Source organism: Oncorhynchus mykiss, chromosome 9 (assembly GCF_013265735.2).
Source record: "Oncorhynchus mykiss isolate Arlee chromosome 9, USDA_OmykA_1.1, whole genome shotgun sequence".
Taxonomy (NCBI): domain Eukaryota; kingdom Metazoa; phylum Chordata; class Actinopteri; order Salmoniformes; family Salmonidae; genus Oncorhynchus; species Oncorhynchus mykiss.
This window is the reverse complement of record NC_048573.1, coordinates 45158844-45175697: the sequence shown is the minus strand read 5'-3', so window position 1 is coordinate 45175697 and position 16854 is coordinate 45158844.

Below are 16854 nucleotides of genomic sequence, written 5' to 3'. Positions count from 1 at the left end.
AAAATACTTGATCAGTGACTGTTTGCTCAGACTCGATAATGAATTACTTCAGCGGATTAATTCAGGACATATTTTGTGGGAAAGACAGGAAGTACATAAAGACCAATTAAGGTTGGGTTTTGTTGACACAAACAAACAACCTTCAATGATGAGGCAGATCATCTGTGCTTTTGGCTTGTTGCTGGGGGGTGGGAGGTGGAGAAAAGGAAAGAAAAAAAGAAGCTGTTTCATTAAACCTGGTGAGGAGAGAAATGAGGGGTGGGATTCACTTTTGGCACTGGCCTCCTTAATAATTCAGCGAAGGAAGTGCCGAGGTGGTGTGACACGGGGGGTGGGGGGGGGGTGTTCACAATAGGTAATAAGAACATGCTAGATAGTGTGAGCCTGGCTATAGCGATGGAGAAGTTAGGATATTCGAGATTCCTCCATTGTAGAGTATCCACAGTAGAACAGCACCATCTATTCCAGAGCAGCATTGAAACATCCCACCAGACTAACAACGATCTAAACTGTAGATCAGGTGTATCTAAAGAGAAAGACAACGATGATTAGGAGGATATATAGATAGATTATAGATTAACATTTATATATTTCATGTTAATCAAATAACTGTCCGTAGTTGCAAGGGAATCCCTCGCTACCAAAATAGTTCCATTATTGATGGGTCCCAAAACCACTGAAGCATCTCAAGGTATAGATCAAAACACACAGAGCTCCCTTGATATGTGTGTGTGTGTGTGTGTGTGTGTGTGTGTGTGTGTGTGTGTGTGTGTGTGTGTGTGTGTGTGTGTGTAGCCACGTAGTTGCACTCAGAGAGCTACAGCACCAGTCAAAAGTTTGGACACACCTACTCATTCAAGGTTTTTTTCTACATTGTAGAATAACAGTGAAGACATCAAAACTATGGAATAACACATTTGGAATCATGTAGTTACCAAAAAAGTGTTAAACAAAATAGATTTTAGATTCTTCAAAGTAGCCACCAATTGCCTTGATGACAGCTGTGCACACTCTTGGCATTCTATCAACCAGCTTCACCTGGAATGCTTTTCCAACAGTCTTGAAGGAGTTCCCACAAATGCTGAGCACTTGCCGGCTGCTTTTCCTTCACACTGCGGTCCAACTCATCCCAAACCATCTCAATTGAGGTTGGGTGAATTAAAAATAAACAATATTTCACCTTTATTTAAACAGGTAGGCAAGTTGAGAACAAGTTCTCATTTACAACTGCGACCTGGCCAAGATAAAGCAAAGCAGTTAGACACATATAACAACACAGAGTTACACATGGAGTAAAACAAACATACATTCAATAATACAGTAGAAAAATAACTCTATATACAATGTGAGCAAATGAGGTGAGATAAGGGAGGTAAAGGCAATAAATAGGCCATGGTGGCGAAGTAAGTACATTAAAGCAATTAAAACACTGGAATGGTACATTTGACAGTGGATGAGTGTGCAAAGTAGAAATACTGGGGTGCAAAGGAGCATAATAAATAAATAAATAAATACAGTAGGGGAAGAGGGAGTTGTATGGGCTATTTATAGATGGGCTATGTACAGGTTCAGTGATCTGTGCAGTGCTCTGATAGCTGGTGCTTCAAGCTAGTGAGGGAGATAAGTGTTTCCAGTTTCAGAGATTTTTGTTTTTGTTTGTTGAATTTTACCCCCTTTTTTCGCCCCAATTTCGTAGTATCCGATATATATATATTTTTTTAGTAGTTACTATCTTGTCTCATCGCTACAACTCCTGTACGGGCTCGGGAGAGACGGAGGTCGAGTGTCATGCGTCCTCCGAAACATAACCCAACCAAGCCGCACTGCATCTTAACACAGCGCGCATCCAACCCAGAAGCCAGCCGCTCCAATGTGTCGGAGGAAACACTGTGCCCTTAGTGACCTGGTCAGCATGCACTGCGCCCGGCCCGCCACAGGAGTTGCTAGTGCGCGATGAGACAAGGATATCCCTACCGGCCAAACCATCCCTAACCCGGTCAACTCTAGGCCAATTGTGCGTCGCCTCATGGACCTCCCGGTCGCGGCCGGCTGCGACAGAGCCGGTCGCCACCCGGGAGGCCCTCAGTTTCAGATATTTTTGTAGTTCGTTCCAGTCAATGTCAGCAGAGAACTGGAAGGAGAGGCGGCCAAAGGAGGAATTGGCTTTGGGGGTGACAAGTGAGATATACCTGCTGGAATGCGTGCTATGGGTGGGTGCTTCTATGGTGACCAGCGAGCAGAGATAAAGCGGGACTTTACCTAGCAGGGTCTTGTAGATGACCTGGAGCAAGTGGGTTTGGCGACGAGTATGAAGCAAAGGTCAGCCAACGAGAGCGTACAGGTCGCAGTGGTGGGTAGTATATGGGGCTTTGGTGACAAAACGGATGGCACTGTGATAGACTGCATCCAATTTGTTGAGTAGGGTATTGGAGGCTATTTTGTAAATGGCATCACCGAAGTCGAGGATCGGTAAGATGGTCAGTTTTATGAGGGTATGTTTGGCAGCATGGGGGAAGGATGCTTTGTTGCAAAATAGGAAGCCAATTCTAGATTTAACTTTGGATTGGATATGTTTTATGTGAGTCTGGAAGGAGTGTTTACAGTCTATCCAGACACCTAGGTATTTGTAGTTGTCAGAACCGTCCAGAGTAGTGATGCTGGACGGGCGGGCAGGTGCAGGCATCGATTGGATGAAGAGCATGCATTTAATTTTACTTGTATTTAAGAGCAGTTGGAGGCCACGGAAGGAGAGTTGTATGGCATTGAAGCTTGTGTCGAGGGTTGTGTCCAAAGAAGTATACAGAATGGGCCAGAAGTATACAGAATGGTGTCGTCTGCGTAGAAGTGGATCAGAGACTCACCAGCAGAAAGAGCGACATCATTGATGTATACAGAGAAGGGAGTCAGCCCAAGAATTGAACCCTGTGGCACCCCCATAGAGACTGCCAGAGGCCCGGACAACAGGCCCTCCGATTTGACACACTGAACTCTGTCAGAGAAGTAGTTGGTGAACCAGGCGAGGCAATCATTTGAGAAACCAAGGCCGTTGAGTCTGCTGATGAGGATGTGGTGATTGACTGAGTCGAAAGCTTTGGCCAGGTCAATGAATATGGCTGCACCATATTGTTTCTTATCGATGGCGGTTAAGATATTGTTTAGGACCTTGAGCGTGGCTGAGGTGCACCCATGACCAGCTCTGAAACCAGATTGCATAGTGGAGAAGGTACGGTGGGATTCAAAATGGTCGGTGATCTGTTTGTTAACTTGGTTTTCGAAGACCTTAGAAAGGCGGGGTAGGATAGATATAGGTCTGTAGCAGTTTGGGTCAAGAGTGTCCCCCCCCTTTGAAGAGGGGGATGACTGCAGCTGCTTTCCAATCTTTGGGAATCTCAGATGACACGAGAAAGGTTGAACAGGCTAGTAATAGGGGTTGCAACAATTTCGGCAGATCATTTTAGAAAGAAAGGATCCAGATTGTCTAGCCCGGCTGATTTGTAGGGGTCCAGATTTTGCAGCTTTTCAGAACATCAGCTGACTGGATTTGGGAGAAGGAGAAATGGGGAAGGCTTGGGCGAGTTGCTGTGGGGGGTGCAGTGTTGTTGACCGGGTTAGGGGTAGCCAGGTGGAAAGCATGGCCAGTCATAGAAAAATGCTTGTTGAAATTCTCAATTATAGTGGATTTGTCGGTTCCTATCCTCAGTGCAGTAGGCAGCTGGGAGGAGGTGCTCTTATTCTCCATGGACTTTACAATGTCCCAGAACTTTTTTGAGTTTGTGTTGCAGGAAGCAAATTTCTGCTTGAAAAAGCTAGCCTTGGCATTTCTAACTGCCTGTGTATATTGGTTTCTAACTTCCCTGAAAAGTTGCATTTCACGGGGGCTGTTCGATGCTAATGCAGAATGCCACAGGATGTTTTTGTGTTGGTTAAGGGCAGTCAGGTCTGGAGAGAACCAAGGGCCATATCTGTTCCTGGTTCTACATTTCTTGAATGGGGCATGCTTATTTAAGATGGTGAGGAAGACATTTTTAAAGAATAACCAGGCATCCTCTACTGACGGGATGAGGTCAATATCCTTCCAGGATATCTGAGCCAGGTCGATTAGAAAGGCCTGCTCGCTGAAGTGTTTCAGGAAGCGTTTGATAGTGATGAGTGGAGGTCGTTTGACCGCTGACCCATTACGGATGCAGTAGATATGGGGAGATCCGGGGATATGGAGAGAAAATAGGTCAGGTATGCTCTGGTCTGAGTCGCGTTGTACAAAACTGGTGACAGCTTTCCGAGCTAAAGGATAGCTGATGACCACTAGCCGTGGTTAGCTGAATACTAACGTTAGCTAGTGAGCTGGCTAGCTTCTGTTGTAGATTTCGGTTAAGTGGTGAATAATACTTTTGGAAAAAAAACTGATCCGCACCATATTTGGTGAGAGTGTTTTGAAGTTGAGTTTTTAGAAAAAAAATATAGAAAAGATATGCGGAGAAAAAGAGAAAAAGAGATCAAATATTTATACACGGGACAAGACGAGGACAAAGGACGTCTGACTGCTACGCCATCTTGGAAAATCGTGGTGATTGCATTGCGGAGGCCAGGTCATCTGTTGCAGCAGTCCATCACTCTCCTTGGTCAAATAGCTCTTACACAGCCTGGAGGTGTGTTTTGGGTCATTGTCCTGTTGAAAAAGAAATGACAGTCCCATTAAGAGCAAACCAGATGGGAGGGCGTATCGCTGCAGAATGCTGTGGTAGCCATGCTGGCTAAGTGTGCCTTGAATTCTAAATAAATCACTGACAGTGTCACCAGCAAAGCACCCATCACACCTCCTCCTCCATGCTACACGGTGGGAACCACACATGTGGAGATCATCCGTTCACCTACTCTGCGTCTCACAAAGACACGGCGGTTGGAACCAAAATCTCAAATTTGGACTCATCAGACTAAAGGACAGATTTCTACTGGTCTAATGTATATTGCTCGTGTTTCTTGGCCCAAGCAAGTCCCTTCTTATTATTTGTGTCCTTTAGTAGTGGTTTCTTTGCAGCAATTTGACCATGAAGGTCTGATTCACGCAGTCTCCTCTGAACAGTTGATGTTGAGATGTTTCATCATAGCGCTTGATAGTTTTTGCGAATGCACTTGAAATTTGACTGACCTTCGTGTCTTAATGTATTGATGGACTTTCATTTTTCTTTGCTTATTTGAGCTGTTCTTGCCATAATACGGACTTTTACCATAGGGCTATCTTCTCAATACCACCCCTACCTTGTCACAACACAACTGATTGGCACATTAACAAGGAAAGAAACACCACAAATGAACTTTTAACAAGGCACAACTGTTAACCTTTCTGATCTCCCCATCCCGGATCCGGGTTCGTGAATACAGACTCAAGCTCATTACCATAACGCAACGTTAACTATTCATGAAAATCGCAAATGAAATGAAATAAATATGCTAGCTCTCAAGCTTAGCCTTTTGTTAACAACACTGTCATCTCAGATTTTCAAAATATGCTTCTCAACCATTGCAAAACAAGCATTTGTGTAACAGTATTGATGGCTAACGTAGCATTTAGCATTAACATTCAGCTGGCAACATTTACACAAAAAAACAGAAAAGCATTCAAAAAAATCATTTACCTTTGAAGAACTTCAGATGTTTTCAATGAGGAGACTCTCAGATAGCAAATGTTCAGTTTTTCCTGAAAGATTATTTGTTTAGGACAAATCGCTCCGTTTTCTGCGTCACGTTTAGCTATGAAAAAAACCCTGTATCCAGGATTGTGTAAATCTATCAGCAAGCTCATTAGCATAACACAACGTTAACTATTTATGAAAATCGCAAATGAAATGAAATAAATATGCCATCTCTCAAGCTTAGCCTTTTGTAAACAACACTGTCATCTCAGATTTTCAAAATATGCTTCTCAACCATAGGAAAACAATAATTTGTGTAAAAGTAGCTAGCTAGAGTTAGCATTTCGCGTTAGCATTTAGCGTTAGCATTAGCGTTAGCATCCAGCACGCAACATTAACAAAAACATAAAAGCCTTCAAATAAAATCATTTACCTTTGAAGAACTTCTGATGTTTTCAATGAGGATACTCTCAGTTAGATAGCAGATGCTCAGTTTTTCCAAAAAGATTCCTTGTGTATTAGAAATAGCTCCGTTTTATACATCACATTTGGCCACCAAAAAAAATCCATAAATTCAGTCCTCAAAACGCAAACTTTTTTCCAAATTAACTCCATAATATCGACTGAAAACATGGCAAACGTTGTTTAGAATCAATCATCAAGGTGTTTTTCACATATCTCTTCATTGATACATCGTTCTTGGACACATGCTTTCTCCCCTGAATCAAATGGTAAAGTGGAAGCAGCTGGCAATTGCGCACCGAATTCGACGCAGGACACCAGGCGGACACTTGGGAAATGTAGTCTCTTATGGTCAATCTTCCAATGATATGCCTACAAATACGTCACAATGCTGCTAAGACCTTGGGCGAACGACAGAAAGTGTAGGCTCATTCGTTGCGCAATCACAGCCATATAAGGAGAGAATGGAAAACAGAGCTTCAGAAATTCTGCTAATTCCTGGGTGATGCATCATCTTGGTTTCGCCTGTAGAATGAGTTCTGGGGCACTTACAGACAAAATCTTTGCAGATTCTGAAACTTCAGAGTGTTTTCTTTCCAAAACTGTCAAGAATATGCATAGTCGAGCATCTTTTCGTGACAAAATATCGCGCTTAAAACGGGAACGTTTTTTATCCAAAAATGAAATAGCGCCCCTAGAGCTCTAAGAGGTTAAAACTTCTTCAGGATTGGTGTCCCTTCCACGGGACGGTTGAGCTAACGTAGGCTAATGCAATTAGCATGAGGTTGTAAGTAACAAGAACATTTCCCAGGACATAGACCTATCTGATATTGGCAGAAAGCTTAAATTCTTGTTAATCTAATTGCACTGTCCAATTTACAGTAGCTATTACAGTGAAAGAATACCATGCCATTGTTTGAGGAGAGTGCACAATTTCAAATCAAATCAAATTTATTTGTCACATACACATGGTTAGCAGATGTTAATGCGAGTGTAGCGAAATGCTTGTGCTTCTAGTTCCGACAATGCAGTAATAACCAACGAGTAATCTAACCTAACAATTCCAAAACTACTACCTTATACACACAAGTGTAAATGGATAAAGAATATGTACTGTACATAAAGATATATGAATGAGTGATGGTACAGAACGGCATAGGCAAGATGCAGTAGATGGTATCGAGTACAGTATATACATATGAGATAAGTAATGTAGGGTATGTAAACAAAGTGGCATAGTTTAAAATGGCTAGTGATACATGTATTACATAAAGATGCAGTCGATGATATGGAGTACAGTATATACATATACATATGAGATGAACAATGTAGGGTATGTAAACATTATATCAAGTAGCATTGTTTAAAGTGGCTAGTGATATATTTTACATCAATTTCCATCAATTCCCATTTTTAAAGTGGCTGGAGTTGAGTCAGTGTTGGCAGCAGCCACTCAATGTTAGTGGTGGCTGTTTAACAGTCTGATTGCCTTGAGATAGAAGCTGTTTTTCAGTCTCTCGGTCCCTGCTTTGATGCACCTGTACTGACCTCGCCTTCTGGATGATAGCGGGGTGAACAGGCAGTGTCCTACATTGTTCATCTCATATGTATATGTATATACTGTACTCTATATCATCGACTGCATCTTTATGTAATACATGTATCACTAGCCATTCGGGTTCTGGCTCGGGTGGTTGTTGTCCTTGATGATCTTTATGGCCTTCCTGTGACATCGGGTGGTGTAGGTGTCCTGGAGGGCAGGTAGTTTGCCCCCGGTGATGCGTTGTGCAGACCTCACTACCCTCTGGAGAGCCTTACGGTTGTGGGCGGAGCAGTTGCCGTACCAGGCGGTGATAGAGCCAGACAGGATGCTCTCGATTGTGCATCTGTAGAAGTTTCTGAGTGCTTTTGGTGACAAGTCGAACTTCTTCAGCCTCCTGAGGTTGAAGAGGCGCTGCTGCGCCTTCTTCACGATGCTGTCTGTGTGGGTGGACCAATTCAGTTTGTCTGTGTACGCCAAGGAACTTAAAACTTACTACCCTCTCCATTACTGTCCCATGGATGTGGATAGGGGGGTGCTCCCTCTGCTGTTTCCTGAAGTCCACAATCATCTCCTTAGTTTTGTTGACGTTGAGTGTGAGGTTATTTTCCTGACACCACACTCCGAGGGCCCTCACCTCCTCCCTGTAGGCCGTCTCGTCGTTGTTGGTAATCAAGCCTACCACTGTAGTGTCGTCCGCAAACTTGATGATTGAGTTGGAGGCGTGCATGGCCACGCAGTCGTGGGTGAACAGGGAGTACAGGAGAGGGCTCAGAACGCACCCTTGTGGGGCCCCAGTGTTGAGGATCAGCGGGGTGGAGATGTTGTTTTGAACATGAAAAGCTATTAATATACATATTAGGCACATTTGGGAAGTCTTGATTCAACATTTTTTAAAGAAATGCAATGGTTCATTGGATCAGTCTAAAACATTGCACATACACTGCTGCCATCTAGTGGACAAAATCTATCTAAATTGCACCTGGGCTGGAATAATACATTATGGCCTTTCTCTTGCATTTCAAAGATGGTACAAAAAAAATACAAAAGAACGGTTGTTTTTTTCTTTGTATTATCTTTTACCAGATATATTCTGTTATATTCTCCTACATTCCTTTCAAATTTCCACAACGTTCAAAGTGTTTCCTTTCAAATGGTAACAAGAATATGCATACCCTTGCTTCAGGGCCTGATGTACAGGGAGTTAGATTTGGCTATGTCATTTCAGGCGAAATTGAAAAAAAGGGGCGTATCCTTAATAGATATCATCTCTCAAGTGGAACTACTGATTAAGAAAACAGCAATGGTTATAGGTATTGGTAAGGTTTCTTCATGAACGTTAATCAATAGTTACTGAACAGAAATTAACTTAAAAATCAATAGCTCAACAGTTAATAATTAATTCACTTTCTTATTTTTCCACTAATTGGTCTTTTGACCAATCAGATTAGCTATTTTGCCATTAATTGGGCAAAATATCAGAATGTGAAAACACAGCCTAAGAAATTGAAAGCAGATGGTGTTTTCAAATATATCTATGTACTTTACAAGGTACAGTGCCTTCAGAAAGTATTCACACCCCTTGACTTTTTCCCCAAAATTGTGTTACAGCCTGAATTTAAAATTGATTAAATTGGGGGAAAAATAGTCACTGGCCTACACACAATACCCCATAATGTCAAAGTGGAAATGTTTTTGTTCAATTCTTACAAATACGTTTTTTTTAAAGCTGAAGTTTTCAACCCCTTTGTTACGGCAAGCCTAAATAAGTTCAGGAGTAAAAATGTGCTTAACAAGTCACAATAAGTTGCATAAACTCACTCTGTTTGCAATAATAGTCACCACCTCATAATATCATCAAATCAAATCAAATTTATCAAAGTGCAAATCAAAGTGCTGTACAGAAACCCAGCCTAAAACTCCAAACAGCAAGCAATGCAGGTGTAGAAGCACGGTGGCTAGGAAAAACTCCCTAGAAAGGCCAAAACCTAGGAAGAAACCTAGAGAGGAACCAGGCTATGTGGGGTGGCCAGTCCTCTTCTGGCTGTGCCGGGTGGAGATTATAACAGAACATGGCCAAGATGTTCAAATGTTCATAAATTACCAGCATGGTCCAATAATAATAAGGCAGAACAGTTGAAACTGGAGCAGCAGCACGGCCAGGTGGACAGGGGACAGCAAGGAGTCATCATGTCAGGTAGTCCTGAGGCATTATCCTAGGGCTCAGGTCCTCCGAGAAAGAGAAAGAAAGAGAAAATTAGAGAGAGCACACTTAAATTCACACAGGACACCGAATAGGACAGGAGAAGTACTCCAGATATAACAAACCCACCCTAGCCCCTCGACACATAAACTACTGCAGCATAAATACTGGAGGCTGAGACAGGAGGGGTCAGGAGACACTGTGGCCCCATCCGAGGACAACCCGGACAGGGCCAAACAGGAAGGATATAACCCCACCCACTTTGCCAAAGCACAGCCCCCACACCACTAGAGGGATATCTTCAACCACCAACTTACCATCCTGAGACAATAATAGTGACTACCTCATCTCTGTACCCCACACATACAATTATCTGTAAGGTCCCTCAGTCGAACAGTGAATCACAAACACAGATATAACCACAAAGACCAGGAAGTTATTCCAATGTCTCGCAAAGAAGGGCACCTATTGGTAGATGGTTAAAAATAAAAAAGCAGATATTGAATATCCCTTTGAGCATGGTAAAGTTATTCATTAAACTTTGGATGGTGTACTGTATCAATACACCCAGTCACAACAAAGATACATGCGTCCTTCCTAACTCAGATGCTGGAGAGGATGGAAACCACTTAGGGATTTCAACAAACTGAGGATGGATCAACAACATTGTAGTTTCTCCACAATACTAACCTAATTGAAAGAGTGAAAAATTCCAAAACATTCATCCTGTTTCCAACAAGGGACTAAAGTAATACTGCAAAAAAAAAGGTGGCAAAGCAATTCACTTTTTGTCCTTAATACAAAGTGTTATGTTTGCGGCAAATTCAATACAACACATTACTGAGTACCACTCTCCATATTGTCAAGGTGGCTGCTTCATGTTATGAGTATGCTTGTAATCATTAAGGACTGAGGATTTTCTTTGAAAATATATATAAGAATTTATCAAATCTACAAGCAACTCTTAACTATTAATGACACTATTATTATGGTGGGAGATTTTAATATGGTCTTAAATACCTATATGAACTGGAAAGGAAATCACACTACAAACTATCACCATCAGGCACTTAAGGAAATCATGAATGTCATGGATATATTGGAATTAGTGGATATATGGAGACCCTGACCTAGTGAGATATACATGGCGGAGGCTTAATCAAGCTAGTCGTCTTGACTACTTTCTTATGTCATTCTCTCTGGCACCAAAAGTTTAAAAAGTGTTGATAGGGGACAGAATGTGGTCAGATCATCACATAATTGGCATATATATTACTCTTACAGAATTTCCACGTGGGCGAGGATATTGGAAATGTAATCAAAGCCTACTAGATGATAAATTGTTTATAACGAGGACAGAATAATTTATAACTGACTTTTTCCAACATAACATAGGTACAGCAGATCCCCTTATTATATGGGACACTTTTAAATGTGCCTTTAGAGGCCATGCAATTCAGTACTCATCAATAAAACAAAAGCAATTTAGATCAAGAGTCCATATTAACAAAGGAAATTGAAGAACTAACAGTACAGTTAGATAGCAATGAAAACTGTACCATAGAGGCACAGAATAAGTTAGAGGAAAAACAAAAAGAAATGGAGGAACTTAATTCAAGAAGGATCCAGTGTAATATATTATAAAAATAAAGCAAACTGGATGGAATATGGGGGAAAATGCACCAAATTCTTTCTCAATCTTCAATATAGAAATGCTACCAAAAAATGTATTGAAACTTGTTACTAATGATGGAGTCACGCATGATTCACCAAATTATATTTTGAAAGAGGAAGTAAAGTACTTTAAGAATATGTTTCCGTTTCAGTCTCCTCCATCTCCCCTAACTGAAACTAATTGTATGGATATTTTTCCTAATAATAATGTCAAATAAACATCTGTACAGAAAGACTCATGTGAAGGCCAAATTACAGGGGAGGAACTTCTTGATGCAATTGGGGCCTTTAATAAGGCTAGGAAAACTCCAGGGCTGGATGGCATACCAGTGGAAGTATACAAAACCTTTTTTGATGTACTCAGAGGACCATTATTAGCATGTTTTAACCACTCCCATTTAAATGGTAGATTATCAGACACGCAACAAGAAGGTCTGATATCAGGATTACTGAAACAGGACCCATGTGGTATATATAAAGATCCAGTCCATAAAAAAAATTGGAGACCTCTTACACTTCAGTGTTGTGATGCAAAAATCCAAGCAAAATGCTTGGCGCATAGATTTTAAAAAGTATTGTCAGATAATTATTCATCCTAATCAGACAGGTTTTTACATGGACTATATATTGGAGATAATATAAGACAAAATACGGGAAACGATAGAATACTATGAAATATCGGGGACACCAGGCCTGGTTTTCATAGCTGATTTTGAAAAGGCTTTTGATAAAGTACGACTGGAGTTTATATATAAATGCCTAGAATATTTCAATTTTGGGGAATCTCTTATAAAATGGGTTAAGGTTATGTATAGTAACCCTAGGTGTAAAATAGTAAATAATGGCTACATCTCAGAAAGTTTTTAACTATCTAGAGGAGTAAAACAAGGTTGTCCACTATCGGCATATCTGTTTATTACTGCCATCGAAATGTTAGCTGCTAAGATTAGATCAAACAATAATATTAAGGGATTAGAAATCCGTGGCTTAAAAACTAAGGTGTCATTGTACACTGATGATTCATGTTTTCTTTTAAAACCACAATTACAATCACTCCACGGCCTCATAGATCTAGATACTTTTGCTGTCCTCTCTGGAATAAAACCAAATTATGATAAGTGTATTACGTATTGGATCACTAAAAAAATGAAAATGTTACATTACTGTGTAGTTTACCAGTTAAATGGTCTGACGGAGATGTGGAAATACTCGGTATACAAATCCCAAAAGAAATAAATTATCTCACTCCAATACATTTTTATAGAAAGTTAGCAAAAATAGATATGATCTTGCTACCATGGAAAGGAAAATACCTGTCTATTTGTGGAAAAATCACCCTGATTAACTATTTAGTCATATCACAGTTTACCTATTTACTTATGCTTTTTAAATTATGTGAACAAAAATATTCAATTTTATTTGGAATGGCAAGCCAGACAAAATGAAAAGGGCCTATTTCTATAACGAATATGAATTCTGAGGGCAGAAATGATTAAATATTAAAGCATTAGACTAAAGGCATCAGTCATACAAAAGTTATACTTAAATCCAAAAGGGTTATCTAGTAAATTGGTAGGAATGTCTCATCCTATGTTCAAGAATGGCCTTTTTATCCCCTTTATTCAGATTACACCTGCTCACTTTCGGTTGTTTGAAAAGGAAATAATCTAAAAAATATCGTTATTTTTTTAACAAGCCTTAGAAAGTTGGTTGCAATTTCAGTTTAATCCAACTGAAAAGACAGAACAAATAATACAACAAATACTGTAGTTAAACTCAAATATACTAATTGATTAAAAAAAACATATTTTTCAAATAGATTTTTAAAAAAGGTATCATTTTAGTGAATGATATTATAAATAGGACTGGTGGAATTATGTCACACATGCAGCTAACACAGACATATGGAAATGTCTGCTCTACCCAAAATTACAACCAATTAATTGCAGCATTACCACAAAAATGGAAGAGGCAAGTAGAAGGGGAAAAAAGTAAGGAACTTGTTTGTCGGCCCTGTATTAAAGAACATAAATTGTTAAAGAAAAGTGTGATAAATAAAAACACATACCAATTTCATTTAAGGACCAAAAATTGACAGCTGTGCCATATAAATAGCAAAATAGTTGGGAAGAGATTTTCGATGTACCCATTCCATGGCACATGGTTTATGAATTGATACGCAAAACAACGCCGGATTCAAAACTTCAAATTTTTCAATTTAAATTACTATACAAAATTCTTGCAACCAATAGAATGTTGTATATATGAAGGATACAATCTTCCCAGGTCTGCAGATTCTGTTGTCAGGAAGCAGAGTCATTAGATAATTTGTATTGCTATTGTCCATTTGTAGCTCGTTTTTGGTCACAGGTCCAGGAATGGCTGAAGAATTGCAACATTTGCCTAGAACTAACGCTGCAGATAGCAATACTGGGTAATTTGAAAAGACATAGTCAATCAATCAATAATATAATAATTATTTCAGCAAAAAAAATTATTTTTAATTTACAATCTGTAGAAGCTATGAGAATAGAAAGGTTCAGTACTTTTGTGAAGCATCACAGCACAGTTGAAAATATATGGCAAACAGAATTCCAAAATGGATGATGTTGAGAGATAGATGGGAGAGGTTGAATGGAGCTGAAGGGTGGGACTAATAACACGATACCCAATGTAAAACATACAGGGTCTGTAAAATGTATATAGGTTCAGAAATGTTGTGAAATAGCACAGTTACAAATAGAAATCAAACTGAATGGACATCAGAAATAGAGGAAGGACTAAAAACAAACCAAACATAACTATTGTAAAATAGATTGTGTCTGTAAAATGTATATAACATGTATAAACTGAAGGAAGAAGCCTAAGTGTTTATTAGTTTACTCCAATTGGGGGAAGGGTGGTAGGGTTTGCAGGGAATAATAAAGGTGTATTCTTAAAAAGTTATGTATGTCTATATAGGTATGTGTATGTATATATGTGCATATGTAGGCATATATATTTACCCCAAAAATATATGGGCGATTGGAAATGATGCAGACAATTACATTGATGGAAGCAACAATCTTTCCACAAAATTAAGCTGATCCACCCCGTAACAAAAAGGACAGGAGTTTTTCAGGATAAAAACGAGATAGAGAATGGAGCTAAGCACAGGCAAAATCCTAGAGGAATCAGTCTGATTTCCACAAGACTGGGAGATAAATTCACCTTTCAGCAGGACAATAACCTAAGACATGAAGCCAAATTTACACTAGAGTTGCTTACCAAGAAGACAGTGAATGTTCCTAAATGGCCGAGTTACAGTTTTGACTTAAATCTACTTGAAAGTCTATGGCAAGCAGTGGTGATTTTAGCATGTAAATCGTGGTGGTGCAAAAAAAAAGTGGGATACATGCTAGCGAAGCCACTGCACAACACTAAACAATACATTAATTGCACTATAACGGTGACAAACAGTGCCCACAAACTGTTAGGGCCTACATAAAGCTGTCCCAAAAGCAAAGACCCAACAGTAGTCCCAACACCTTACCACTGCTACACCTGGCTATCAGCGGAGCCTTGTCTGGCAGCGAAACAGTTAATTCAGCCTCATTTACTGCCTTGTAAAAAACATAGCTGATATGGCTACGGCATAAGGGGACGACAAGTGGATAAGTGGATAAGAGGCAATCCGTCATTTCGATTAAGAAATGACTACGGACGTAGTCAATATAACTATTTGTTCAGCACTTTTGAAATGTACAGCGACAGAATTCAGAATATGGGCCGTTCTTACAGTGTACTCCCTGCACACCAAGTCAGAACCGTAGGATAAATAAAGGGGGCATATAAGCAGACAATGAAAGCTCTTACAATATTCAATGATTACATTTCTCTAAAACAGATTATAGGCTACATGTGCACCACCAAGTTAGAACAGAAGGTGAAATTAAGAGGTGAAAACCAAATTACTAGGGTGAGGCACACTGAACGGCGTTTGGGTCTTTGCGTGTCAAAAAAAGAAATAACACTATTTTACTCGTTAAATAAGCTTTTAAATTGAACCGTCAAATAACACAATTATATTATAGAATGATGTGTGTGCTGAATTTGCACATGCAAGCCAAGCGCCACCACTAATATCAGTAGCACTGTCAAAGCTGTACCAAAAAAGTCTGCAAACAATCACACACCGGCCACAAACGATGTGATTACAATACCGCGTTGGTGAAAATAGACCAAATTATTAAGGTAAGGCACATAGGCTACCAACAGCTTACTACACAACATACACTTAGTATTACTTTCTTAGTTATGGTATGCATATCTCCCGGGCTCCCGGGCTCTCCCGGGCTTTGCTCACTTAAGCAGGAAGGTGGCTCGGCAATCCTTTGTGGGCTAATTTTGTAATCAAACTTTGGCATCAAAGTCTGGCATTCTCTGGATTCATGGTGAGAACTCGGGGGAAAAAACACACAGTCACTCCACTGAATAGCAGGCTAGCGATTGCTTTGCAATGCTTGCAGTTAGCCACTGATTACTTCCAAACCACTCATTGTTGAATTAGCGATTTTCAACTTGTTGTGTAATGGGTATGTCCAATGGCCGATGAGCACCGATACGTTTTATCTGCAAATTCTCTTCATTATTTCTCTTCATATGACAAGGATTAAAAAGGATTTACCAGTAGATTGTCGACTTGATTCATGATGACTGCTAGCTAAGATTTTGAAAGTAAGATGTTGACATGAGTCCAATCAAAGCTACTGTACTGTACATATAACGTGATTTGACGTCATTTTATCTGTGGCCAATGACCTTGAGCCTTCTGGGAAGGGCACTTATAATATAACTCTACGGCAGGACCCAAAGGGCAGACGTTTTTGATGTCTACTCTTACTAAGGACTTAGACTTGGCCTGTGGCGTAGTGTCCCCATGAGTGACAGAACACTGAGCCGGTGCTATGCTCCTATTTTCTGCTATTTTCTACCACCACAGAAAGCACTGGGATAGGCTGAAACACCTACATTTTGAAGCTGCCTTACTCAAGAAAACAAAAAATAGACCATGTTTGTATGCAGCTTTATTAATTCAATTATATATATATATTTTTTTACATAGTTTGCAAACTGATATGTGACACTGACATGTGACACGTAAAATTAAAAAAACACCTGCCCTGAATGATGGGTCGCCACTGAATGCAAGACATGAAAATGGTTGTCTAGCAATGATCAACAACCGAATTTGGCAGAGTTTGAACATTTTTAAAAAATAATAAATGGGCAAATGTTGCACAATCCAGGTGTGGAAAGTACTTAGAGACTTACCCAGAAAGACTCAAAGCTTTCATCGCTGCCAA